The sequence below is a fragment of the Oryzias latipes genome, chromosome 15 (genome assembly GCF_053564925.1).
Source record: "Oryzias latipes strain Hd-rR chromosome 15, Olatipes_Hd-rR_3.1".
NCBI classification, from domain to species: Eukaryota; Metazoa; Chordata; class Actinopteri; order Beloniformes; family Adrianichthyidae; genus Oryzias; species Oryzias latipes.
The window spans coordinates 26,308,615-26,335,368 of record NC_136251.1 but is presented as its reverse complement, the minus strand read 5'-3'; the positions used below and the strand labels follow the sequence as shown (position 1 = coordinate 26,335,368).

At 37.9% G+C, this 26,754-nt stretch overlaps 1 protein-coding gene across 2 annotated transcripts in view; it reads right to left on the bottom strand.

Annotated features, from left to right (window-relative positions):
- hcrtr2 (hypocretin (orexin) receptor 2) overlaps nucleotides 1-26,754 on the bottom strand; it is a 45,169-nt gene that overhangs the window by 17,416 nt on the left and 999 nt on the right. The gene's annotated exons all lie outside the window — the stretch shown is intronic.

Genomic DNA, 26,754 nt, shown 5'->3' with positions numbered 1-26,754 from the left:
CTTTAAAACTAAATGTTCTTCTTGTTTGAATGAGAACAGCTCTTTGACAATTGTTTCATTGTCTTCATTTGGTCATTAAACTTCCGTCAACGTTGAAATCCTTACATCATGAATGTTTTCAAAGTAAAAAGTCTGCGTTTGATTAGGTTTAAATTTTTTTTTAAATCAATTTTCATAGAGGCAACAATACCGTCTCACAGAAGAAGCTCCACATTCAGCTGCTGGATAGAGTTTGCGTGGGCTGCCATGCAATTACACACATTAAAAAACTTTATCTCACAAAAGAAAAACAATTTACATTAAATCTAAAAAAAAACATGCTGATGCAAGAGCATATCTTTTTACTGATATCAAAATGAGTCAACTTCAAGAAATAAGACCTTACTGCTTTCAGACAAACATATAGTGTCAGCCCAACTGGGATTTAGTAACTCTTAAGTTCCTTCTTCCATGATAAAGATCATGCTTCAGCATTAGACAGTAAAATTACTGAAATCAGTGTTACAGCTCTTACTTGTGTGGAGTTGGAGGTATATACGTCTATCTGCACAAAATTGTCTCTGGAGTGTTCTAACAAATAGTATCAGCACATGTTTTTCCAACATTTTTTCTTTTTTCTAAATAATTTGTCCCAAAGCTGAGCAAACAAATAGTAGCTGAGAGCCTCCTGTTTTGGACAGATTTTATTTTTACATTGGTTCATATTTATATAACCTTCTTCATGTATTTGAAACTAAGAGGCTGTTAGCCCTTGTTTGCTCTGGTGACTGACAGATGAGTTCAGACAGGAATCTCTGTATACTATGTGTTTGTGTGTACATGGGAGGAACTTAAGTGGAACAGTGAAGCTATAGGGAGCAGAGGTGAAGAAGGTAGAGAACTTGAAGGATCAACAATCCAGAGCAACACAGAGTAACTTTGCAAAAGGTGAAAAGGCATCTGAGAGCAGGCTGGAACAGGTGAAGGGAAGTTTCAGGTATGATGTGCGACCAAAGCGTCAGCAAGAAGGAAAGAAAGGGTGTAAAGAACTGTGGTGAGAGCCACCATGTTGTTGGTTTAGAGCAGGATTGTGCAAACCTTTTGCAATAAGGCCCAGATTGGGGACGCGAAAATGAGCCAAATTTCGAAAAAAAATATATGTAAATGTATTTTTTAATAAACCATCAATTTTTTCATCATCAGAACACAGTGGATTCATAAATTGTTGTTGTATAACACTCAGATTGAATAGATTTTCACTTTGTGAAATCGATGACTTCATATTCACCATTTAAAAATAAAAAAAAGTATTGAGCACGGTGTCCAAATTGCTTTTAAAATGCAGATATTCCCGCACTATATGGTTTTTCAGTAGTTATGAATTAAGGTGGGAATTCAGACAAAGCCTTTGTGTTTTCAAGAGAGTAGCTTAATTTCAGATTTGATGGATATAACAGGTTCATCTCACTTTGAGCAGTGCACCACATGTGTTGTAACTTATTGCCATTTTTCACACTGTTGTCTGAATTCTAATGAAGCCAGGTCATATCTTGAACCAGGTTCATACTTTGCACAAGGCCATTGCTTTTAAAATGACAGTCAAGAGTATCTTGTGTGTGCAAACTGACCAGGGCATGATATAGGTCCTCTATGGGGCCAACCATTCGAACTGACATTCTTCGATCTATTTTAATAACATTAAATGTAAATAATTTAATCAACATGAACATTTTAACTTAAGCTTGTCGCAGATAGCATGTCTTATCTGGAAGTCCCTCTTGATGTTGAACTTCTTGAAAACAGTCACAGTCTCTTGGAATTTTAGGCAGTTGTTTCATATTTCACTAAGATAAAATGTCAATTTCCACATGTCTTGGAAGCGGTGACTCTCAATGAGCTGGAAAGTGTCACAGAAGGGTCACATGACAGTGTTCCGATAGGTTTACAATGACTTAAAATGTAATTTTGCCAATCACATAGTTTTTAGGAAATGCTCGGGGTCACATATTATTGATTTTATGAAAAAAGGTTGGTGGACTCTGAGAAAGACAGAAGGCAGAAATGGAGGTATAGCAGAGGTGAAGATGTTGATTTTCTCTTTGGGAGTGATGAGGATGGATAGATCAGGAATGGATCCATCAGAAGAACAAGTTAGATGTTTTTGACACATTGATAGGAGGCAGACAGACACATGTTGGTAAAGAATGCTGAGGTTGGAGCTATCAGGAAGGAGGCCTTGTCCAAAGAGTAGGTCGACGGATGTAGTGGAGGACGTGAGGGTGGTTGGTGTATGTGAGGAGAATGCAGAAGAGAGGATTAGACGGAGGCAAATGACATGCTGTGGCGACCCCTGAAGAGGACAACCAAAAGGCAAAGAAGACTTTAAACTCAATTTAGTTTTAGTTATTAGACTTTTGCTTTTTTTTTAAAAGTGAGACCAATTCATTTAACATAATATATAAAAAAAGGTTTCTTGTTAGATCATTTTTAAAGAATATAATATCTAAGAACAGCTAGAATGAAAAAGCTTGAGTGCCGCTGCTTTAATTCCTTTCTATAGTCCTCATATCTGTTCTTTTTTCATCTTTATTTTTTGAAATAGAGATTTTGTTTTTTATTTCAAAGGAATATATTAATATTTGCTAAAAAAGTTCAATTTTCCCTTCCTCTGCAGAGTACTGAGCACCACAATGAACACACTGCATGTTGCATTTAGCTTTGAAACATTAAAATAATGGTATTTTGAGGTTACACATACCTGTGATTCCTAGTTCTTGTTTGGAGCTTTGAAAGCCTCTTTGTGCCACTGATCAAAGGCTATGCCTTTTATTTATCCTATATTTTCTCTGCAGATAGTTACTGAGTTCTGAAGCCTGCCGTAGATGACCTTATAGGTAAACTCAGTGCAATTCATCTCAAGGATGATGGCAGGACAAAGTCAAGCTGCACATTCAGTAATGTCAACAGCTGCAGAGCTCAGAAGAAGCTGATGCAGGTGTTATATATCTCAAAAAAAATTTAAAAACGCTGCTTGCTCAGCAGTTTTACAAAATCCCGGCTATAACAAAGGGTTCCCTACCTTTCTGCAGTGGTGACATTCTAATGTTGTCTCCTGAAATCTTTAAGAAAAATTCTAGAGTATCATCGTTTTACTTTTTTTTTTTTCATGTAAATAAAAAGAAAAATCTCTTAATTTGATAACAATTATGTTTCAGTTATGTCCTCCTGACTACCAGCAGTGCAAAGTATTCCTCTGTAGAGGACATTTCTAAACCTGAATATCTCCCAACCATCGCATATTACTGCAGTAACTCATTTTGGTGTCTGCAAAGGAAATTTTGGGCTTTTCACGGATACCAAATGTGAAGAGGAAGAGTTCTGGGATTTGTAGCTTTTAGTGAATTTAAAGAATTTGGAGCTGGAGACTTGACTTTTTCCCCCCTTTGTGTTCAGGGGGATGTGGTTTAAGGTAGGGACTCAACCAGAAAAAAATAACAAGAATGTTTTTTTTTATTAAAGTAACCAGCAGTCAGTCACATTTTATCTGCTGTTTAAATCAAAATGTTTTCAAAATTTGTCTTTTTTGCTCCTTTTTGGTCCTTTTTCCTGAAACCAAAAGGAATAGTTTTATTATTATGACGTCTTGAATTTTAGATAGCATTCAAATAAAGTTATCACAAGAATGGCTTAATGCCAATTAAATAAATATAAATTATTGAAAGATGTAAACTATAGGGTATCTGAACAAAAGAAAACATTTTTTGTAACATAGCTCTTTTATTTTGACATTTTAACACAGCCTTTTTTTTTTTTTTACTTGATTGCAGCCATATCTGCTTCTGATTTTACCAGTTGTGCCACAAACACCGTGGGCACTTTCTGCTAACAAGTGCTCAGCTGGGGTCCAAGGTTCTTAGTGAATGCAAAATGTGATTAAAAAACACCAATCTAGAAAGGAAACCCAGCTAAATAAACATGGTACAGTAAGACATTTTACTTTTACAGGTGAATTTTATTTTGAACTTTTTCCACTGCTTTTTTGACTGAAACGTTCTTTGTTGTTTAAACATATAAACAGAGTAAAATAGAACTAGGTCACCTTTCATGTGAAATCCCTAAGCAGTCATGACTATTATAAGCTTCACAAGTCAGGTTTTTCACTATGGCAAACATATTAGCAGAGACAAATTCAGATGTTGTCTTGGACAGTTAATGGGATCAGAAATTCTTTACATCTCTGAACATGTCTATAGTTACGTATTCTATGTGTTTTTGGTAATTATTTGTATTTTTCCTTTATTGTTTTAGTCTCTACCACTCCACTGACTTGTTTTTTAATTTATCAAAAAGCACTCACAAAAGTAGAGGTTTCAAAAGCTGCTATGTTTCAACAGCGATTAAAAAAAATAAAAAATAAACATCTGAATGCTGAAAGGGGCTTTTTCTCTGACAGGTTTGTTTTGTCTCACTTGTTCACAGACATTTAAGACTCTGCAGACAAGAGTACACCCAGCAATTAGTAATGATTGTGTGAATCTCAAATGTAGATGAATCCTAAAATGTATCTGATCCAAGTCCAATTGCCTCTGTTACTGCAGATGTGCACAAACAGGCCCTGAGGACGGAGAGGCCTTGCAGGTGGAGCTTAATAGTACGTTTTATGGAAAGTAGATGCTATTCAAACAGTTTTCTGATAAATCCTTTTATATTCTTCATCAAACCCTTTTCACCTAAAAGCTTGACTCCAAAATTTCAATTGTTTATGAAAGATCTAGATAATATGGGGTGTGGCTTCCCTCCTGTTGAATAATGGCGGCGTCAACAGCAGACGCTGATATTGGAGCCGAAACTACGTTTAGTGTTTTATTATTTATTTAGGTTTCAAATGTACAATTTCTTTTTTACATTTTCAATAATTCTTTTAAATTAATCTTTTAATATCAAATTGAAAACAAGTTTAAAACATCCAATTTTGCATTTTCTTTCTTCCACATTTACTATCTTTTTTTGTTGACTTCAAAGTAGCATTACTGATTTGAGCCTGTACTGTTATTACATAGTTTAGGTTTTTGTTTTCATATAGAAAAATATGATAATAAAATAAAATAAATTACCTTCTATCCTGTCTCTGTTTTATTTGCCTTCAACAACTCAGTGTATTCAGTCCTCCATTTTTATTTCGATCAATATTAATTTGCCGTTTGAGTATTAATTACCCTGGAGGGGCAATTTATTTTCACATCAGAATCAAATGGTGACCACCCACGTCCCAAATTTCTTAAAGATCCATCACCCATGAAGCTCATCATACATTTAAAAAAAAAAAGTGAAATAATTCAATAATTATCTAAGTGTAAAACAACAACTCTTAAGAATAAAGGAAAAGCTGCTTCTGTTAAAACAAATAAACGACATTCATCAATTTTACTTATTCCTAAATTTTTACAGGAATGCCAGGATATCTATGTGAAATGCCCTAAAAGGAGCTCAAGTATTTACACGGTTGGACTTTTTCCACACAGTTAGTTGGGTTCCCGCCTGACTGACTGCAGTGGTAAACAAGAAACGTGCTGCCTGACAGCAGGAGGGTTCAAAATGCTTTTTTGACCCTTTATATTTCCATAGATATTCTTTTTGTGCAGATTTTCTCGAGGTTGAAAGTATGCAATGATTATTTGTTTACAGTTTAACAAGCAAATTACAATATGTTCTAAGAATGGGCTCCGTATCCTGTATGAGCGCAAACGAACCAGGAAATCCTGGTGGATTCATTTAATGAGCAAGATGGAAGGTGGCCAGTTTTGACAAGATTCAACATCAGTGGTGTGAATGCTAAAGGGTGCATCTAAGCATACTTAGGGTGTGAAGGGCACAGCCTGCAACCTTTTATGAATTATGGAATATTTCTGTGCCGGCTAACAACACAGGGAGCTCAGTAGCTGCCATCAGATCACACATCAATCAAATGAGATGAGGAGGCTGACAGCCAGTGGATGTGCAGTTTAGGTAGCAAATAATTAAATATTTTGCATGATTCAAATTTTTTAGAGCATCTATGAAAAGGTTGTGGCATGCTGCTTACCATTTTAGAATGCTGTTTGATTTTAAACCAAGTGTAATTCCCTGCTAGCAAGTCAGATCTGACTTATTGGAACCAATGCAAAGAAAGAAGCGTGAGCTGAGGGTTATGGTCCACGTGATAACTGCAATTACTGGGTTTCAGGAAACTGTTTTTTTCATGCAGCTACCCCCTTAACTGTTGTACTTGATTTTTTTTTTCCTGTTGTTGTTTTTTGTCATAAATGCGAAAGCTTTAATATATTGCAGGAATTTAGTGGAAACAATCGCACCATGACAGGACAATTTGCAGACAAAGCAACTTAAATGTTTTGCTTGTTTTTTGATAAATTTAATAGAATAAACTACATGCTCTTCACATTTTAAATCAGAAATATGAAAGAACAGCACAGTAATGGTTTCAATAAAGATTTTTTTTAACAGTAAATATCATCCCTATGTTTACTTAAACAAAAACTGAAAAAATGTGTTTTTTTGTTCTTTATGTGGCAACATGAGATAAGATAAGATAAGACAAGATAAAATCTAGGTTGATCTAGGGTGAATTTAGGGTGAATGAAAGAATAAAATACAATAAGATTATACAACTCATAAAGTCTCTCAAATATACACTATGTATGCAAAAAAGGTCCAAGGAAACCAAGGAGTATGTAACATACTTCTATACAAAAGAACATGTGAACAAATGTTCCATAAGAAATCTTAGACCCAACTTCATGCAATACTCATGCTAAACTACTTTTCACTACAAAATCCTTTTCAATATGCAAAATCAAATTAAATATAGACTGTAAGCAAAATACCAATTATTTTATACAAATTATTTTTTATTTTTCACGTCATTTTATTCCTTTGTCTTTTTTCTTTGATCAGGGGTGGTCTCATCTCAAGGCTTTATGGCTTCTTCCACCTATCGCCTTACTGTTCTACTCAACGTAAATGTTTTAGTTTTAACTTGTGTTTACCACAATGATTTAAATAAATAATATGAAAGGAAAATGAAGAAAAAAAGTATGTCTGGATTTTATAGCAAACAACTGTTTAGTCACAAAAGGCAAAGAAAAAAGTTCAACAAGAGTGACGGGTCAAAATCGAACTGGGCCAAAATCTGGACTGTGAGAGTAAAGTGCTGTCAGTTTTTTCTTGCAGATCTGTACACAAGAAGAGTTTGTTTTTCTTTTCTTGCACACCATAAACCAACCTTTGACTCTTTAAGTGCTTCGGTGGCTTCCTCATGTTAAAGTCGGTGCCTTTTTTTTCATCCATTCACAAAGCCTTTTTGTGCTTGTATAACTGCTTTACAGGCGAAACAAAAAGTCCATTAAGTAGTGTCTCTGATAAAACTTTTATATAGACAGTTATAGATATAAACAGAAATAGTTGACAGAGACAAAAGCCCATTTGGGTGCCTGCCATATTTCTCAGCCGTCTTCAAAGACTTGTTTGATCAAATCGTATTGTGGTCACAGCGAAATGAGGAGGTTTGTACCTACAGCTAGATAGGAACCACAAGTATGATACTGACATATGCTGTGGTATGGCATGGTTTATGTCAGATAAGAGAGTTTGAAGAAGTTGTGGCTTGTTTCTTTTTATTAGCTTTGAGGAAGTTGCTACAATGAAAATGTTTGTTTTTTTCACATTTGAGGGTGCATCAGATTATAACACACGCTGTCAAAAAATTGTCTATTTTCAAAGTGGTCTATTTTCATTTACAAATTTAGAAAGAAGTCCATCAGCAAGTCAGAGTTTATTCATTGGGTCTAGAACTTGTTTGTGACACGCAACCCGTTATCCACATTAGAGGCGCTTCGTACACACAATACGAGTGACTCCCAGCCTCGTTTGCACCACACAAAAAAAAAAGTTACAGTGACCATGCTAACTCCCAATCTTGTTTTTAACACGTAAAAAAACACAGTACGACACTGCTACACGTTAATTGCATTAGCGTAGTAACAATAACACCCTATCTTGTTTGCAACTCATTAAAAAACAAACAGACATTTTGACAGACACCATATACCTCTCAATAGCACTTCAACATCAGGAAGCACAACCAGAATTAATCCAGGGTTATAAGGGGCACTGTCGTTTATTGAAAAAAAATCAAGGCTTTTAAGTGCACCTTAAATACGGCAGTTGGGTAAATCATAAAGTTATCAAACTACTACAATTCTCACAATGGCCCCCATCATTGTTCAGATCATGGTGGGCTCTATCAGGCATGAAGGGGAGGATCATCTATTAATAATTTAACATTTTACAGCATTCTTCCTGTTCATTCTACACTTGACTTACTTTCCTGTATTATGATCATTAGTCCCTAATAAATCATTCTCTTTACGTGCCATCACTTGTTGACTCATAGTCGGGGTTTCCTTTGGGATGTGACCGATTAGCAGAGAAAATAAACAACCAGAATAACTTGCAATGAAAAAAATGCTGACATTTCTCAACCATCTGGCTTGCAGAGTGTGTTGAGAAAAATTGCTGGCAACTTTTAAGATAAAGACATTTCCAAAAGAGGACACTAGAATCTGCAGAATTTCAAGAGTCTCGAAATAGACTGTTCCATTGCAATAGCATTGGTATGATGTGTTAATTGACATCACTATAGCCTTTCCCTAAAATTACATTGCTGAGTGAGAATGAGAGGGGAAATGCTAATTTTCTGTGTATGTGTACGATAAGTGTGCGATAATTATGGCCTGCTGGCTCTCTCGGTTAGGAACTGTGAGTTAAATGCAAAGCAATAGTGACCAGTGAATGTGAGTCACTGAACATTTCAGTCAACACGCTACCAAAGCATCATTTTTTATTTGTGCAATGAAATAAATTAATTTGTTTAATGTGTGTTGGATTTTTATGCATCTATTTTTAAATTTTAACTTGCAGTTTATTGTGGGTATTTGATTTTATTTTGATTTTTATTTGATTTTATTTATTCATTTCAAGCATTACTTGTAAAGAAATGCAACAAAAAAAATCACATAGATCTATCAAACCCATTTCAGAAATAAAGAAATACATTGGTTAAAAAACAAAGAAAAATTAAAAACAATGTAAGAAGAAAACAACAGTGTAATTCTTCGTAATCACAAATAGAGATTTCTTCAGTGATGCACACAATTCACACTTAGGTCACATTAGATTAATTAATTATGATTAGCAACTTAAGTCAAATAGAGTTTGATTTATTGCTTGAAAAGTAGGGGGAATAATCTTAAATAATCCCGACCCTACTGCATTATTTCATTTGTTATTTTTGTATACCTTTCATAATCCAGTTATTATCAGATGCGTGCAGATTTTTTGAAGAGGAACAACATGAAGTGCTTATTGATCATCTTCAGAAAATATTCTTTTATAATTTCAGCAAACAATAACATGAATCCCACGTCATATAATAGATATGTAAAATTCATGGATTTCTGTTTTGTGTGCATCTCATCTAATTCACATCTGTTTTTGTTTAGGTAAATTGTCAATAAATTTAACTCCATGATTCAAGTTAATGTTTGTAAGATCATTGCATAGTTCTTTGTTTAAGTTTGTTGCGTTTGTAATTTTAGAAGACCGCATTTGGTTTGTTTCCTTTAATTTAAATAGTTTTGTTTCTTCTATTTTTCTTCAGGTTCTCTATCATTTGGATCACAAGCGAAAAATATGACAGTGTGGTTAGATATAATATCTTAACTTTGAATACATTCAACTATGATCGTTTTTTGTTTGTTTCATTTTTGCGCTCTTATGTGTGTTCCAAAGCGCCTGAGTGTTCAACAAAACTGTTTTAAAGGTCTGATGAAATTATTTCTGTTTTTCAAAATAAAATAAAAAGCCACACCAAAGTACTCATTACCTGAACCCTAATTCTAACCCTAAGTAGCGAAGTGGCAGAACAATGCACAAAAACGATAGGTGGAATGCTAATACACAAGTACCTTACGACATTTTTCCTAAAGAAATTAGAATTTCTTGAGCTCTGCTCTGATCTGTTCCAGTTATTTTTTAAGAAAAGGGCAGGGATCATTTGAAACAGGTCATCAGATTTACATATGTATCTTTTATTCATTAGAAAAAACTGATTTTTGCAAACTTTCTAAATAGATTACCTGAAGTTTAAAGGTGTTCGCATTCCAAAAAAAAAAGCCAAAAATTATTAAGCTGTTCACCATGCTGTTGTGACCACCTAAAATATGGTGAACAATTCAGGAATTCATGACCAAACTAAAACAGGAACAAGATTTTGGTCAAGAATGAAAAGAGAAAAGTGAAAAAAAAAAAGAATGAAAGGTCCTGCGAGTTCTCACATAAGGCTATGGAGCGGCCTCTAGACCTGTAGAAGGAATCTGTTGCATCACTTGATCTTTGGAGACACACAACTGAGGTTGGTGTGGTGGGGAGAAGTCAGCGCGGCTATTTTAAGATCCATAACTGAGATGCAGGGGAGGAGGCTGAGGGGATGTGACAGGGTCTGGGGAGTTAAACTCATTGAAAACAGTGATGAAAGTCAGGCAAGGAAAAAATCCCTGAACTTTTCTTTGAGCGATATGGCGGGCACAGAGCAAAATTTTGGAAAAATACGTGGTCTTAGATGCATTCTGGTGCATACTGGCAGCTAGTTATTCACTTCTTTATCAAGAAACTAAGACTAATTGGAGCATCATGATTTGTCATTCAAACCCCTAGTTTGACTCTCCATTAAGGACTTGCTGGTCCCAAAAAAGAATTTGGAAAATTGCTCAAAGTAACACAATCCTACAATCTACGCTTTTCCTTAAAGCTGCAAAACATACAATTGCTAAAATATAGTAACATCAAAGCCCCAAATGGCAAAAAGAACACCAGTAACTATGATATTCTATGAAAATACCACAGTTATTTATACATTATTTCTGCTTTAGAAATGACTGATGTACAACATCCACTTGCACTGTTTTCTCAAACTATAATTACATCAAAATATGGGATCTGCTTTAAACTATAATTCTATAACATAATACATCAATTCTTTAACACCAATACTAAGTAATCTGAGAAATATCAAAACAAACATACAAACTAAACTAAACATTGTAAACATTATTTTTTAAGGGAGTGCGGGTCCAAACCATCAAATACTTATAATTAATGTTAACTATACTGAACTAAATCATGGTAATTAGGAAATACAAATAAATTAGATAGAGAAATGTATTCAAAATAAAAACTGAAACTCAAAACTAAAATTGAAATTATTTCAAAATGTGGTTTTGAGATTATTTTACACAAAAAAGTATTTGACCTACACTACCTTAAAAATCTTTTTTTTTTTCCAGCCAAGACCACTTCAATTTGTTTTTTATCGTCTTCTCACAACTGAGGTCGTGACCACGCTCAATAATGACGATGCCTGCCATTATTTTAACACAAATTTGATCGCAAACTCTTCAGATGTGTTTGTGAAAGTTTAGCGTGGGTCCGCCAGTTTTGGTCTCTAGGGAAGCGAGTCACGCTGACCACGTGGTGCAGACAGAGCCAATCAGACCCGTCGACGCATCCGAAAGCAACTAAAACGTCCCGTCATTGGTCAATTAGGCCGGGAAGACGAGAGATGGCCACGACCAAAGAGGAAGCGATCTGCGGAGAAATATAGAAAATAAAGCTAAAATTAGCTGATTTCAGACCATTTTCTAATCCGGAAAGCGATTTGTCCGTAGAGATCAAGTCTTTATTTCCCGGAAAGTACGTTCGGTTTGCTCAAAAACCCGGATTTCCGGGAATTCCCGGAAGACTTTCATCACTGTGAAAAACATGTGCAGCTCATTGGCTCTCGAGAGTTTCATCAGTCTAACTGCACATATCCTTGAAGCATGTGATTTTTTTTTTTTTTAATATTTTTCATGTCCTGACTACATGAAATCGGGGATTCCATTTGAGTTTACATTCAAAGTTTTTATGTGCACCTTGAGATCTGCCCTTAGCTCAACTTTAAACTCTTTGGTTGTTGTTGTTTTTTTTTGTTTTTTTTAGAAAAGCCTTCAGGTCATCAGGGATCCAGATCATGTAACAATAAAAAGGCTTCACTGTCCTGGTGTTGTTTTTGAAAATGTGTCACACACTGAGTCATAGCATGGATGTCATTTCTGTGTAGCTCCCTGAGAGTTTAAAGGGATATGCACACAAGTGCTTTTTAAAGAAGAGACAGCGTCAAAGAACTGAGGTGATCTGTGTACCTATCAAAGACAGATAGTAGCCAAAGAGACTGTCTCCGATGTCACCCACAGGTTTTGGATCGGCAAAAATGAAGATTGAAGTGAGTTGGGCAAGTTGACATGTATTTATTCCTTCCACTTAACCACTAAATAAAGTGGGTAAGTGGAAGGAATAAATGGGGATGGGTCTACCATCTCACAGATTCACCATTTCACACCAGAGATGTTTGACCTACTGTAAGTCTTTGACCATTTATGGGATCGACGTGTATCAGCTAATTCTGAAGCAGGGAAAAGTAGCTTTACACATCAGCTTTGCACCACAACACTTTAAAAACCCACTTAGAATAAAATAATGGTTTTGGTGTGATCATCTTCTTGTAGCATTTTTCTCATGGAGGACATATGTAACGAAAATTAAGATTAAAACAGCATTTCTTAGTATTTCTTTATTCAAATTGTTGTGAATAAGGAGCAGACAAAAAAAAGCAGTTGGAATAACAAACTACTATCAGCAGACAACAAACTCCAGACTCTACTCCATTTCGACACATTCACTTGCTAACAAATAGATCCGTGGACGTCTTTGTTTTCCTCGTCCGAGCTGGCATCAGGCTCAGAACTGTACGGCTGGATAGCTACAATATTGATCGCCATTTTGGTTGTACCGCTAATGTTAGGTTTTACATGTGTTACCGACACCAGGAGTGGCGTCAAAGCAACAAAATAGATTTTCTGTTGAGAACAGAAGAAAATGCCACAGCAATGAACACAGGATGCTTCTCTGTCGTCGTCCAGATTGCGTCTGTTTATTTACAGTTCATATGCACCACGTTTTCATTCAGCATTTTCAAAACTGCAGTCTTTATACAATCATTACATACCAGTTCAATATTAAATAAAATCTTTCAATTCTCCAGGTGTATTATCTCTAATCTTTACATAAACATATATACAAATACACCTTATCAGCCAGTGTCTGACCATTGAGTCCCATCATTTTATGATGCACAAAATTAGAAGCAACATTCTGCATTCAATAACATTAACATGTTCAGTCTGGACAGCTTAAATCAATTTCAATATAATACTTTTCTGATTTAAACTCAATAAACATTCTTCACATAAACTCGAACCACATCAAAATCCTTGAAAAACTGTGTTTTAACATTTTGCCTGCAAGTTCTTACACGGGGCATATTGTTAGCAAAATACGTTGTTAGCAAAACACGGTGCCTGCCAGGCAGCGCTCAGGGCAAAGACGCGCCAGAATCACAGCGTAACGGTTTCGCAGCGGCAGTTAAGCCAGATGTCTTTCAAGTTGCCGTCCGCTCCGTAAAGTTTCTTTATATTTCCCTTTTTCTTTCAAAGTACTCATAAATAATATATACTAATTTTATGTCAAATCAAGTGATCAAAAGAACATATTTATGGTACACCAACCTGTTGAGAACAGAAGAAAATGCCACAGCAATGAACACAGGATGCTTCTCTGTCGTCGTCCAGATTGCGTCTGAGGTGCTCATGCACAAACCCACCGTCAGAAACAACCCAGCACACAACTGTCCGCATCAGTTTTGTTCCTTCCGTTCTGCATTTGTTAAATTCCAAAATTAAACATAAGACAAAATTGTGCGTTTCACATTTAATAAAAAATATATATATATTGTTTAGATACTTAAATTTAAGTTGTGCATTTAAAACCAACAGGCTTATTTTTGTGTTTACCACACACTCCCCTACAAACAAAAGTGGCTCCCGACACTTGCACATGGCCTCAACTTGGATTAACTTTTTTTTCAAAACTCTTTAGAACCATGAAACGTTCAAAAAAAAAAAAAAAACATGTATATTCAAACTAAAAGCAGTAGACTGGATGGTAAAACGTTGGGTATGTTTGTGAGGTGAAAGTACTAGGCTGAACTGAATAGAAATGTGTTTGTGGGAAATGGTAATTGTAGGGTGTTAGTTGAGTTGCTACTGCATTGATGACAGCACGAGGTTGATAGGATGGCTGGCCAAGGGCGTTGTAGGTGAATATCTGACCAGGGCGTCTATTTCTGGTAGATTTCCTCAAGACGGGTGATGAGTGACTTTGGATATCTTCTTCTTCATCGATCTGAGGAACATTGTCATCCTGTTGTAAAGGCTGGTCTATGAATGGCAGACTTTCATTCTGCCTCGTCTGTTCTCTTACAGTGAAACTATTCCTCTCAGATACAAGTTCAGCTGGTTCCGATTCTTCAAAGTCAGCGTTATCATTTTCACACAATATTGGTTCATTGTAGTAAGCTGGTTGATCGACCAAACAATCAGCTGTCCTCTGTGTTTCCCTTGGAAATCTCAGCCAGTAAGTTGGTTCCTCTTCTTCCTCATCAGACTCATTTGAGCTATGTGACTGGAACTGTGTTGGTGTTAACAAGAGCCTTGTTGACCTTTTCGCCTTAGCATGGGCTTTTTGTGGTAGTGGTTGTTCAACAGGTAAGTCGTTCACCTGGAGCAACAGATTTATGTGTAGAGTTCGAATGGGATGGCTGTTTGTTTCAGGACTTACTTTATAGACTGGGTTGTCACCTAGTTGTTCTCTGACAACATAAATTGTCTTCTCCCAGTAGGGCTTCAACTTACATGGTCCTCCACGTTGTGCTACATTGCGTACAAGAACTCTGTCCCCTGGCTGAAGAGTAACACCTCTATTTTTCTTGTCATAATAGCGCTTTCCTTTGGCACTCGATTGTTGGCTATTAGTGCTGGCTATTTTATATGCCTCAATCATCTTCTCTGCCCACTTGTCTGCATAGTCTGTGCCTGTTTGGGCTTTGTCTTCTCCAACCAATCCAAAAATGAGGTCCACTGGGAGTCGAGGGTGTCGGCCATAAAGCAGATAGTATGGGGAGAACCCTGTTGATTCATGTTTGGAGCAATTGTATGCATGCACAATGTGGGGTAAGTGATCTTTCCAATTTTCTTTTTCTTTCTCACCCAGTGTGCGGAGCATCTGCAATAGTGTTCGATTAAACCTCTCAGCAGGATTACCCTGGGGATGGTAAGGTGAGGTTCTTGAGTGGTTCACACCAGCAAACTGTCTGAGAGTTCTAAAGAGTTCATTCTCAAACTCTCTACCCTGGTCATGGTGGAGTTTATGTGGATATCCAAAACGGGGGACAAAGTCATTGAAAATCTTGTCGGCAGCAGTTTTCCCAGACTTGTTTTTAGTGGGATAGGCTTGGGCAAACCTGGTGAAATGATCAACTACTACCAGGACATACTCATATCCGCCTCGACTGGCCTCTAAGTGTAGAAAATCAATACACACTAGCTCTAGTGGCGAACTAGATGTGATGCTCCCCATGGGTGCTCTTTCAGGGACAGCGGGTTTTTTCTGTTTAATGCAGCGACATCTGCGAGTTACATAATCTTCCACATCCCTTTTCATAAATGGCCAGAAGAATCGCTCTCTTACCAGACTTAAAACCCTCTCTACGCCAATATGTCCCATATTGTCGTGCAAGTGTGTCAGTGCAACCTGCTTGTAGGTGTCTGGCAACACTAACTGTTTCTGTCCTTGGGTTTTCCTGTACAACAGATCATTTTCCACATGGAGTTTGCTCCACTCTCTAGAGAGCTTTCTTGAGTTTGTGTCCAAAGATCTGCGTTTTTCCTCTGTTAGTTCGGTGAAATTTTTCTTCAACTCCAGAATCTTTCTGATTACAGGGTCCCTCTGTTGTTCTCTCACCAGTTCCTCATGGTCTATCACAGGAAAAGACTTTGTGTGAGTTGGTTGTTCGGATGTGATGCTAAGGGAGGCCACCCATGCCACATCGTTCTGCTGGGCTGTCCTGCTACCATCCCAGGTGGCACCCACTGCCCCCTCAGAAAGTCTCTCCGAACACTGACTCATATAGATGTTAATATCTAGAGGACAGCGTGAGAGAACATCAGCATCAACATTCAGCTTTCCTGGTTTGTAGCGTATGTCAAAGTTAAAATCTGCTAATTGCCCCACCCACCTATGACCAACTGCATTAAGTTTGGCGGTGCCCATCACATATGTCAAAGGGTTGTTGTCAGTATAGACAGTGAAATGGGGGGCATAAAAGAGGTAGTCTCTAAATTTCTCACACACTGCCCACTTCAAAGCTAAAAACTCAAGCTTACCACTGTGAAGGTGGTAGCTCTGTTCTGCTGGTGTTAATGTACGGGACCCATACCCAATCACTCTCATTTTCCCATTTTGGTTTTGGTAAAGCACAGCTCCAAGGCCATTTTGAGAGGCATCTGTATGAAGTGTGAAAGGTTGGTCAAAGTCTGGGTAGGCTAAGACAGGTGGATTGGTCAGGATATTGATTAGATGTTCAAGGATCTGTTGGTGTTCAATCTTCCATTCCACTGGGGTAGAAGAGGATAATTGCGGACCTTTGTTGTTCTTTCTCTGAGACTTTGTTTGCAGGACACTGGGGTTTTTCTGTAGCAATTCATACAGCGGTCTTGCTATTCTTGAAAAATCTTGGACATATGACCTGTAATAGCTAAGGAAGCCCAACAGTCTTCTAACATCTCCTACTGTTTGTGGTGCCTTCTCTTTCAAGGCCTGCACTGCTTCAATGTCCTTTGGATCCACTCTCACCCCATCTGAGGAAACAAGGCGACCCACATACCTGACTTCTTTGCGGAAAAACTCACACTTTTCCGGTCTCAGCTTTACCCCATGACGTTTCAATGCTCGGAGTACATGGCGCAGAGACTCAACATGTTCCTCAAATGATCTGGAAAAGCAAAGAACATCATCTAAATAAGGAATGCAACATTCGTCCCTCAGGTCTTGTAGCATCTCTTCCATGCTTCTCTGAAATGCTGCTGGTGCGTTTGATAATCCAAATGGGATCCTGATCCACTCGTATAATCCCCAGGGTGTAGTGAAGGCAGTCAGATGTCTTGAGCCTTCGGAGATGAAACCTTGATGATAAGCTTTGCCTTGATCTAAGATAGAAAACCAGCTAAAGCCTCCGAGTGAATCGATCAAGTCTTGTATGCGTGGAAGAGGGTGTTTGTCTGGCACTGTCTTTTTGTTGAGGAGACGGTAGTCAATGCAGAGTCGCAACGATCCATCCTTTTTTCTGACACATACAATAGGTGCAGCATATGGAGACTGTGACTTAATAATCCACCCTTTCAATAGCAGTTCCTGGATGTATTCTTTTACCTCTTTATAGAGTGGTTTTGGGACTGAAGAGTACGCTCTTTGCACGGGGATGTCATCTGTGAGTCTAATGGGCATTTGGAGGGATGGAATGCACCCAATATCAGTGCTGTCTTTGGCGAAAGCCGTACTCTCTTCATACAGCATTTTCTCAACAATCTGTTGCTGTTCTGGGTTGAGGTGACTGAGGTCAACAGGTGGTTGCCATAGCTCAACTAAGGATGTGACAGGGGCGTTGACATTGTTGACTTCAGCCGGGCTTGTTGGTTTTGATATTTCAACTTGTTGTGCCTTTGCATCTCCTGTCTCAATAACTTTGCTGATGTGTTGGATGAATCCTATTGGGTGTCTTCTAGGAAGAGTGATATCCTGTTTGGTGTGGTTGGAGACTGGCACAAAAAGAAGAGGGGTTTTACTTTCGTTGACTTTTAAAAGGCTCTCTCCGACACTCAGTTGATCCAGTGTTGTGTCATTGTCTGTTGGTTCATACAGAACAAAAGGATCAGAGGTGTCAAAGTTGGGGGGTACCCTGCACTTTACATATACAGTTCTTCCAGCTGCTATGATAACGTCATCTTTTCCAACTCTCACTGTTGCCATGGAGTCTGGTGTCTCTTTCAGCTGAATAAAGTTCACCATTGCTTCAACTTGTTCTTCTTCAGCACCCAATGTTTTTCTGAGCAGCTCAAAAACCATAGCATGTGCTTCAGCAGGAGACTCTTGTAAATTAATCATAGCTTGGAGAACATTAGCACCTAATAGAGGCTGGGGCAGAGGGAGCTGACTGACCAAAAAGGGGACCTGTATAGCAAGGTTTGGATTTTCATTCCCCATAAGGTTGACTGTAAGCTCCACCCATCCATCATAGGGGATTGATTGTCCATTTGCAGCAACCAGGTCAAGGCTGTCACCTGGATCGAGAAGCTCTTTTAGTGGCCGCACAAAGTGGTTTGGAACAAACATCTCTCTCCAAGCCCCATCTATTATGCTTACTTGAGATCCAGAATCAAATAGTGTAGTTGTTGCAAAGCCATTGATGAAACAAGTGAGCAGGCATTTTTTTCCAATGAGTGGTACTGTGCGAGAGACGTTCTGAAGAGTTTTAGCTTCTTCTGAGGGGTTGCCTCTGCCTAGTCTTTTACTTTCTTTTTTTCTGCTTGAGTGAGTGCGGTTACTTCTTGGGGTGGTACTGTGGGACTTGTGTTGTGAAACGGCCTCTTGTTGTCCCTCCACGGAGACCGCTCCTAGTTTAAAGGCTTCTTTGTTCTTTTTAGGCAACCAATAGCCCTGTGGCCTGGCTCTCCACAAACAAAACAGTGACTGCAATCTTCTAAACCTTGTTGTATACAGTTCATACAGCAGAAGGGCTTTTCCTTTCTCTGGGGAGGAAGAAGATTTTGAGAGACAGCTGTTCTACTGGCTGAAGGGCACTGTGTGTGGGAAGATAGGCCCTGTGCAGAGGCTGCATGGTTTTTTGTTGTTTTCTGGTCCATTAAAGCAGCAACCATGGTTGTTAGTGCTTCAACCTGTGCACTGAGTTTTTGGATGGCCTGGTGGTCTTTTTCCATCATGGCATGATTCTCATCACCTACCCTTACACTGTGCATGTGTGCAGGCTTTTGTCTGGAAGTGTAGCCCAATCTACGCTGATGTTCATTTTCATCTGCAATAATTTTCATTACTTGTGAAAGAATTTCTTCATCAGTCACTTGACTCCTAGAACGGAGTGGTCTCAGTTGCTGTCTTATGTCTGTGTGTTTTGAACCTAAGCCCTGGTAGACTGTGTGCAGAAAAACTCCCTGGATTGTTTTTGGATCATAGCATATATCTGAGTTGCCTTGTTTGGACTGGAACAGTATTTTTTGTTTGAGCCCAATCATGCGGTATAGGAATTGCTGAGGAAGTTCATGCTCATGTTGTTTTGCACATACAAGCTCCTGAAATAATTCTGTGCTTGCCTTTTCACCAAGATGCGATCTAAGGAACCCCTTGAGCTCACAAAGCGCCATCTCCTCTTTGTTGGTTAGCATGTCCCTAAAGGCTCCTGGCTTGACTATTCTCAAAGCCCCCCGAATCACTTCAGTCTCTGTGAAGCCCTCTTTGATCCCCTCATCCAGTTGTTTACATATGTTATTGTAGGTGATGTCAGAGTTCTGGTCTCCTATCTGCCCACCATGCACTTTGAATTCTCTGCGCTGGAGGAAGGGCAGATCCTTCAAGCATACCACCTTCTCTGTGTCACCTTGTGCTGTAACTTGGTTTCTCAGATGAGGAACTGATGTCTCCTGTGGATCGTACTGTCTGGCTCCATGTTTGTAACTTTGCAGCTTTTTCCCTAATTCTTCATGTATTGCTTGCAGCTGTTCTATGTCTTGAATGGAAGAATTTGTGTTGTTGGTTGGTGGAGTCACTCTTGGTATGGAGACAGTGGGTAGTGGAGCTGGTTTTGTCACATTACCATCAGCCTGAGCTAATGTCCTAGCTGATGCAGCTGTGACATTCTCTTCCCCTTGCGTTAAACTACCCCTGATAACCATTAAGTCACGATTCTCAATAATGTTGCTTACAAGATCATTTAGTGCTAACAAATGACTCATCCCTTCATCTTCAGTGTCAAGCAATGCATTGGACTTCATATATTGAAGGATATACTCAACACATCCTTCTTCATCAGATGAGTCAAAGTTAACTGCTTCCTGGAAGTCTCTGGACACCTCCATAGCAAGCTGGTAAACTTCATCACAGGTGAGCTGGTACAGGCTCTTCTTGATGCTCCATGTGAGTTCTTTACGTGGCGCCGACATGACTTCTTTTGCTCTTGGTTAACAGCAGTGCGGCTCCCTTGGAAGAAAGGGTCCTTTCTGGCTTCAATCTTCCCTCGTGGACGTTCACTTGCTGTCACTTCGGCTGTAGTCACGTTGCGGCACCTCAGCTTTGGTTCTTTTGTTACTGGATCTGCTCTCCTGGACACTTGAGTGGCGCCGGAGAGAGATCCCGGACGAGCCCCCACAATTTGTTACCGACACCAGGAGTGGCGTCAAAGCAACAAAATAGATTTTCTGTTGAGAACAGAAGAAAATGCCACAGCAATGAACACAGGATGCTTCTCTGTCGTCGTCCAGATTGCGTCTGTTTATTTACAGTTCATATGCACCACGTTTTCATTCAGCATTTTCAAAACTGCAGTCTTTATACAATCATTACATACCAGTTCAATATTAAATAAAATCTTTCAATTCTCCAGGTGTATTATCTCTAATCTTTACATAAACATATATACAAATACACCTTATCAGCCAGTGTCTGACCATTGAGTCCCATCATTTTATGATGCACAAAATTAGAAGCAACATTCTGCATTCAATAACATTAACATGTTCAGTCTGGACAGCTTAAATCAATTTCAATATAATACTTTTCTGATTTAAACTCAATAAACATTCTTCACATAAACTCGAACCACATCAAAATCCTTGAAAAACTGTGTTTTAACATTTTGCCTGCAAGTTCTTACACGGGGCATATTGTTAGCAAAATACGTTGTTAGCAAAACACGGTGCCTGCCAGGCAGCGCTCAGGGCAAAGACGCGCCAGAATCACAGCGTAACGGTTTCGCAGCGGCAGTTAAGCCAGATGTCTTTCAAGTTGCCGTCCGCTCCGTAAAGTTTCTTTATATTTCCCTTTTTCTTTCAAAGTACTCATAAATAATATATACTAATTTTATGTCAAATCAAGTGATCAAAAGAACATATTTATGGTACACCAACCTGTTGAGAACAGAAGAAAATGCCACAGCAATGAACACAGGATGCTTCTCTGTCGTCGTCCAGATTGCGTCTGAGGTGCTCATGCACAAACCCACCGTCAGAAACAACCCAGCACACAACTGTCCGCATCAGTTTTGTTCCTTCCGTTCTGCATTTGTTAAATTCCAAAATTAAACATAAGACAAAATTGTGCGTTTCACATTTAATAAAAAATATATATATATTGTTTAGATACTTAAATTTAAGTTGTGCATTTAAAACCAACAGGCTTATTTTTGTGTTTACCACACATGCAATGTGCTGTAAGCTAGAGGGAAAGAGTGTAAACAAAGGAATGATGGGAAATGAAGGCAGGCTTATTACTCTGCGCCAACAGTCCAACTCACACCTTAAAGATACTGTAAATGTCTGACAAACTCCTACCGCTTCGGAAAAACAATGTCCTAGAAAACGACTGCTTGTTTAAAAATGGCCAAACCACATTTAAAAGACCACTGGAACGGTTTTACAATAGATCAAAAGATGACTGGAGTGGAACTTTGATAACTTGAAGTGTTGCAAATCAGCACAAAACCACTTTTCTCCGCTTCAGAATCTGCTAGAATTACGTTAATTGTGTAAACAGTTGAATAGTTTGCGTTTTCGAAAGAATATCAACACTGGGGCTGAAGCTTCTGTGTTAAAAGGTTTAAAAGAAGAAAAAAAGATAGATAGGTAATGTGGGATGGATGTAGCTCACTGACTGTCAATCACTTAGAGGTTTAAATACCAAGATGAATGTTAATTATTTATTAAACTTAAGGTAAATGAGTCTGCATGATGCTATATAATAAAGAATGCAGATAAACAGGACACTGTCTAAAAACTTTGCTCCTTTTTCTTTAAACTATTTTGATAACGTTTTGACATATTTAATCCAAACCTCTTAAAGTTAATTGACATTAGTGACTTTTGCTTCTGAGAGTTTTTGCTTGTGAAGGTCAATCTATAGGCTCAGATGTACACTTTCTTTTTTTTAATCATGAATCATGACACATGCAGGCAGTGGAAGGACATGTGTTACTCTGAAGCAACAAGTATGAAAAAGGAGAAATCTTTCTGCTAAAATATGCAGGACTGCTTGTGGTTCCCAGAATTTCTAAAAGTCCAGTTGGAGGTAGAGCCTCTTGAAACGGGGCCCCTGTTTTATGGAATAAGCTCCCAGCTCATGTTAGAGAGGCCGACACAGTTTCCACATTCAAAGTTAGACTTAAAACATTCCTCTTTGGACAGACTTAAAGCTAGTAATCAGAGAGTATTTAACTTACTATTAACATGTTTGAATTAAACCTAACAATAACAATTAGTTGCTAGTAGGCTGCTAGAAGTTTGACTTTGGTGCAAGCATGGTGCACTGGGGTTCTGTCCTCTATTCTCATCTACTTCTCCTCTCCTCCTCTCCTCTATTCTTGATCATTTATTTATTATTTAGTTCTCCATGCCTCTGTTGGGTGCAGTGCGATCCATATATTGTCCCTATTTCCCACCACCCTCTGTGGGAGTGGGAGTGATTCCAAATTCCAGGTTGCTCGTCCGTGCTCCTGTACCTGGCCGTGTACCTCGTATCTGCTCCTGCTCCTACACCTGGCTGTGGATCCTGCCTCTGGCTCGTCTCGCGCCCCCAGCCGCCCCCCAACTCCATCTGGATGAAGCTCATCTACTGGACTTTCTAAACATCTAAACATGTAGTTAAGTCAGATAAGCTCATTCTTCTCTAAGAGTCCAAGTACATCGTGCTCCCCATCCTGGGGAGGATCCCTCCTTCATGTGGACACCCCTGAGGTTTCTTCTTTTTTTCCAGAATCTGTTTTTTTTTTTTGTTTTTCTTACCAATAAGGAGGGTCCAAGGGTAGGGATGCCCAGTTTAGTTTACTCGGTTTAGTTTGCTCGGTTTAGTTTAGTATAGCCATTACCTATTGAATTCTGTGACTTAATGTTCTTTATGATTTCATGTTTATTATACAATTTTGAAGCCCATTGAGATGACTATCGTTGTAATATTGGGTTATATAATTGAATTGAATTGAATTGAATGGAATGGAATGGAATTGAATTGAATTGAATACCCAAAGACTCACTTAGAAGTTGTGTTCATGATGGTATTTTGATTTTGCGGTCCTCACTAAGACTTCTCATCAATATGCAACTCAGACATGCAAAGACGTTCTTTTATAAACAATGAACTGGAGGGGCTTTGGCCGGATTCTCTGTCAATTTTCCCAGTGAAAAAACACAGGCATTGATTTATCCAAGCTTACAACCCATTATACTTTTGTCCATCTGGGATTAACTTGTGCCCAGAGACACCAGCTGTATTTCTGTGCACAAGTTGAATGCACTTGATAAATGACTTCCTTCTTGAGGAAAACCGTTTCATCATGTGACATTTTTGGATTCAGCAACTAACTGTAAAACAGGCACAACATGCACTTTGCTGCATGTTAGGACAGAAACACAATCTTCCAAGAAACACCTTCACTTTACCACATTCTGTTTGGTTTGCCGTTAGGGGGATTTCAAAGAGTCAAACCTGTTTTTTGACTTAAGCTAGATAAACACGTTCAGCATTTGTTCTATCATTTTGAGGTCAGCGCATTATAGAATTCATATAAGCTCAACAATCATCTTAGCATGAACATTTCTCCTCTTCTATTGGCATGTCCTTGAAGGCCATCCCATCATAAATTGGTTTCCAGCCCTGGCATTTAGAGACTGTAATTTCCCCCGAGAACCCTTGAACCTTTTCCAGAATTGCATGCCCTGGGGAGTAAAGTTCTTCACTGTTCCGAACTGAGAAATCCCTTCCACAAACTCACTGATGATACTGACAGTTTGAGACAAAAACTGCTGTATCATGACCCACCTTTGCTTTGACGCTGCAAGCCTCAAGCCTGGTTTCAAATCCTAACACAGTAACCTGCTCCCAGAACACATTAGAAATGCAGTCCTTCTTTTTGCTTCTTATGAATGCTTTGAAAACGAAACAGTGTGACTTTAAAACTTTTTTTTTGTAAAAGTACACATAGACTGGGTTTTAAAATTAAAAACCCATTTATAAAATCTAAAAGATGACGCCTAAAAGTGTTTAAAATACTTTTTTGTGCAACTGCTTTCTTTTGCATTGTGTTCCCGCATACAATTAGTTGTAATGTATTATTTTAATTTATCTTTCAATACTTTGTGTAATGTGTAAGTTTAAAAAAAAAACTCAATTTGCAAGGATTTCTAGCAGAACAAAGAAGACCATATATTTTATAGTAAGCTTATTATGAAAAAGAAATAAGAAGTAAACATTGAACACTCAGTTCCACACATCTTCAATAAATCGAATCTAAACCCGATCATTAGCACTAGAATTATATGCAGGTTAAAAGAAGTTAAATATTCATCACCTTTTTGTTTGTCTCATGATACTTCTGAGTTTAAAAATTCAATATTTTCTTACTCATTATAGTTGTTTTACATGACCAAAACATATGTTCCCTTGGGCTTATTAAAAATAATTTTTAATCTTTCAATTTTATTGCCATTTTTTTTAGTTTTAGATGGAGTGATTAACATTCAAAAATGCTTTATAGTATTTATTTCTCTCTGCTAGATAAACCTCACAATGTTACTTTATTTCATGATTAAAAGTATGAAAATGATTCTAAAACATAAAAAATGAGGAGTACAGGTTTAAAAACTAATTAAGCTTGGTTCACTGCAGGTTACATTGTTAAGATTCACAAATGTCAGGTTTTTTTTCTTCAAGCTAATAATCTTTCTATTTTTTGTGTTGCTATGATTTTAAAAGCTCTGCATGTCATGTTTACAATTTTTTCCGCTGTTGTTTTAGAGACAGGAGACTATTTTTATGTCAACTTGTCAAACTTAAGAACAAATAGCCACTATGAGGAAATGTGAGGAAACACATCTTTATCTAAGTGTTGTGAATAAACAAAAATGCAGAATTTGCAGGTAAATGGAACAGGGATGGGCAGCACTTGTCATGCCTCCTTTTAATCAACTGTCATGTAAAACGTTTCTTTTTGTTTTTGCTTTTTTTAGAGATTGCTTTCTTAAAAGTTTGGAAAGACAAAGAAAGGTAAAACTACGTAATAGCTTTTCCAGAGTCTCTTTTGAATTCCCTATACATTTTGACTCATGCCCTTCTCCATTATCTATTCACAATGACCATTAAAGTCACACATCCTAAGCTATTGATTGTTTTTCTAGTGATAAAATCAGTTAATTTCAAGACTTTTAGGTTTTTCTCTAAATATAAAGGCTATATGATATGTTCTTTTATAAAACAATACATTTGGGCAGTTACAAATGGTGATATATTTCTTAAAACTCCATGATCATGTTCCATGATGTGTCATGCCTCCTGCTGTATATGAATAACCGCAGTAGAGCTGCTGCCAACCAAGAAAAAAACAGGGCATCATTTTTGGCTCCATGCTCTTTATAGACTAAAATGTTTGCTGCAGAACTCAAATGGTGAAAAAAATTCTAGTCACTTGAAGAGTTCATGTATTTAAAAAAATCTAACATAACCCCCAAAACAAAAATGATAACCTTTTGAGCTGATTACCCTTTTTATTGTGGTAGAAACGTGTCCGTAAATTGAATCATCAGTGAATCCAGCTCCGGACACAAAACCCAAGCTTGTTAAAAGCCGTGGGAGTTTTCCTGGTCTGACAGAGGCAGAATCCGTTGTTGAAATGATGTACATCCATTTTCTCCCTGTGACGTAACGCTCCATGAGCAGAAATGCCTGAATCTTGACATCATTATGTCAGAAGAAGTTGGCTCCACAGGCATTTACAGTGTAGAATTAATGATGAAACACGTTTTGAAGAAATGCAAGTTATTAAGAGACGAGAAAGGGTGAATTTATAAACCCAAAGGTGAAGAAATCTTCAAAAAATGTAAAAATTCAGGGGGAGAAATCCAGTCTATAAGATGTGTAAGCCTGCAGTAAAGTGACTTCATTCAAAGCTTGGCCAACAAACCCCCCCCCCCCCCCCCCCCCCCCCAGCTGCTGATCTGAATGCTGAAAACAACAATGACAGCAAGCACGATTTGTGCAGCTTTTTAGAAAGCACAGAAGAAAAATAGGGATACACAATTTGATCTTTATGAAAACACAGTTCTACATGTGTTTGCCTAATTGGCCTGATTAGAGATGCTCTCATTTTAGTTTTTGTTAGCAGTTAATTCAGCTGCATGATGGGAGAAACTCTCCACAGAAAGAGGAGTGCTTTCTCACTGAAAAAGTATTCTTGAATTTATTTTTTACATAACTTTTCACTCAGAGCTGCATCCATTTGCATCAGTGACAGGATGTGTCATTTTTCTTTTGATGGACAAGGATAGTGGGCATAGGAGGCTGGTTCAAATTCCATGTCCGCACATGTTTTTTTTTCTTGAATCCTCGGTTCAAAGACCTGCATGATTGCTTATTCTGAGTGAGCGCAAGTCTTTTTGATTGACTGGTGATTAGTGC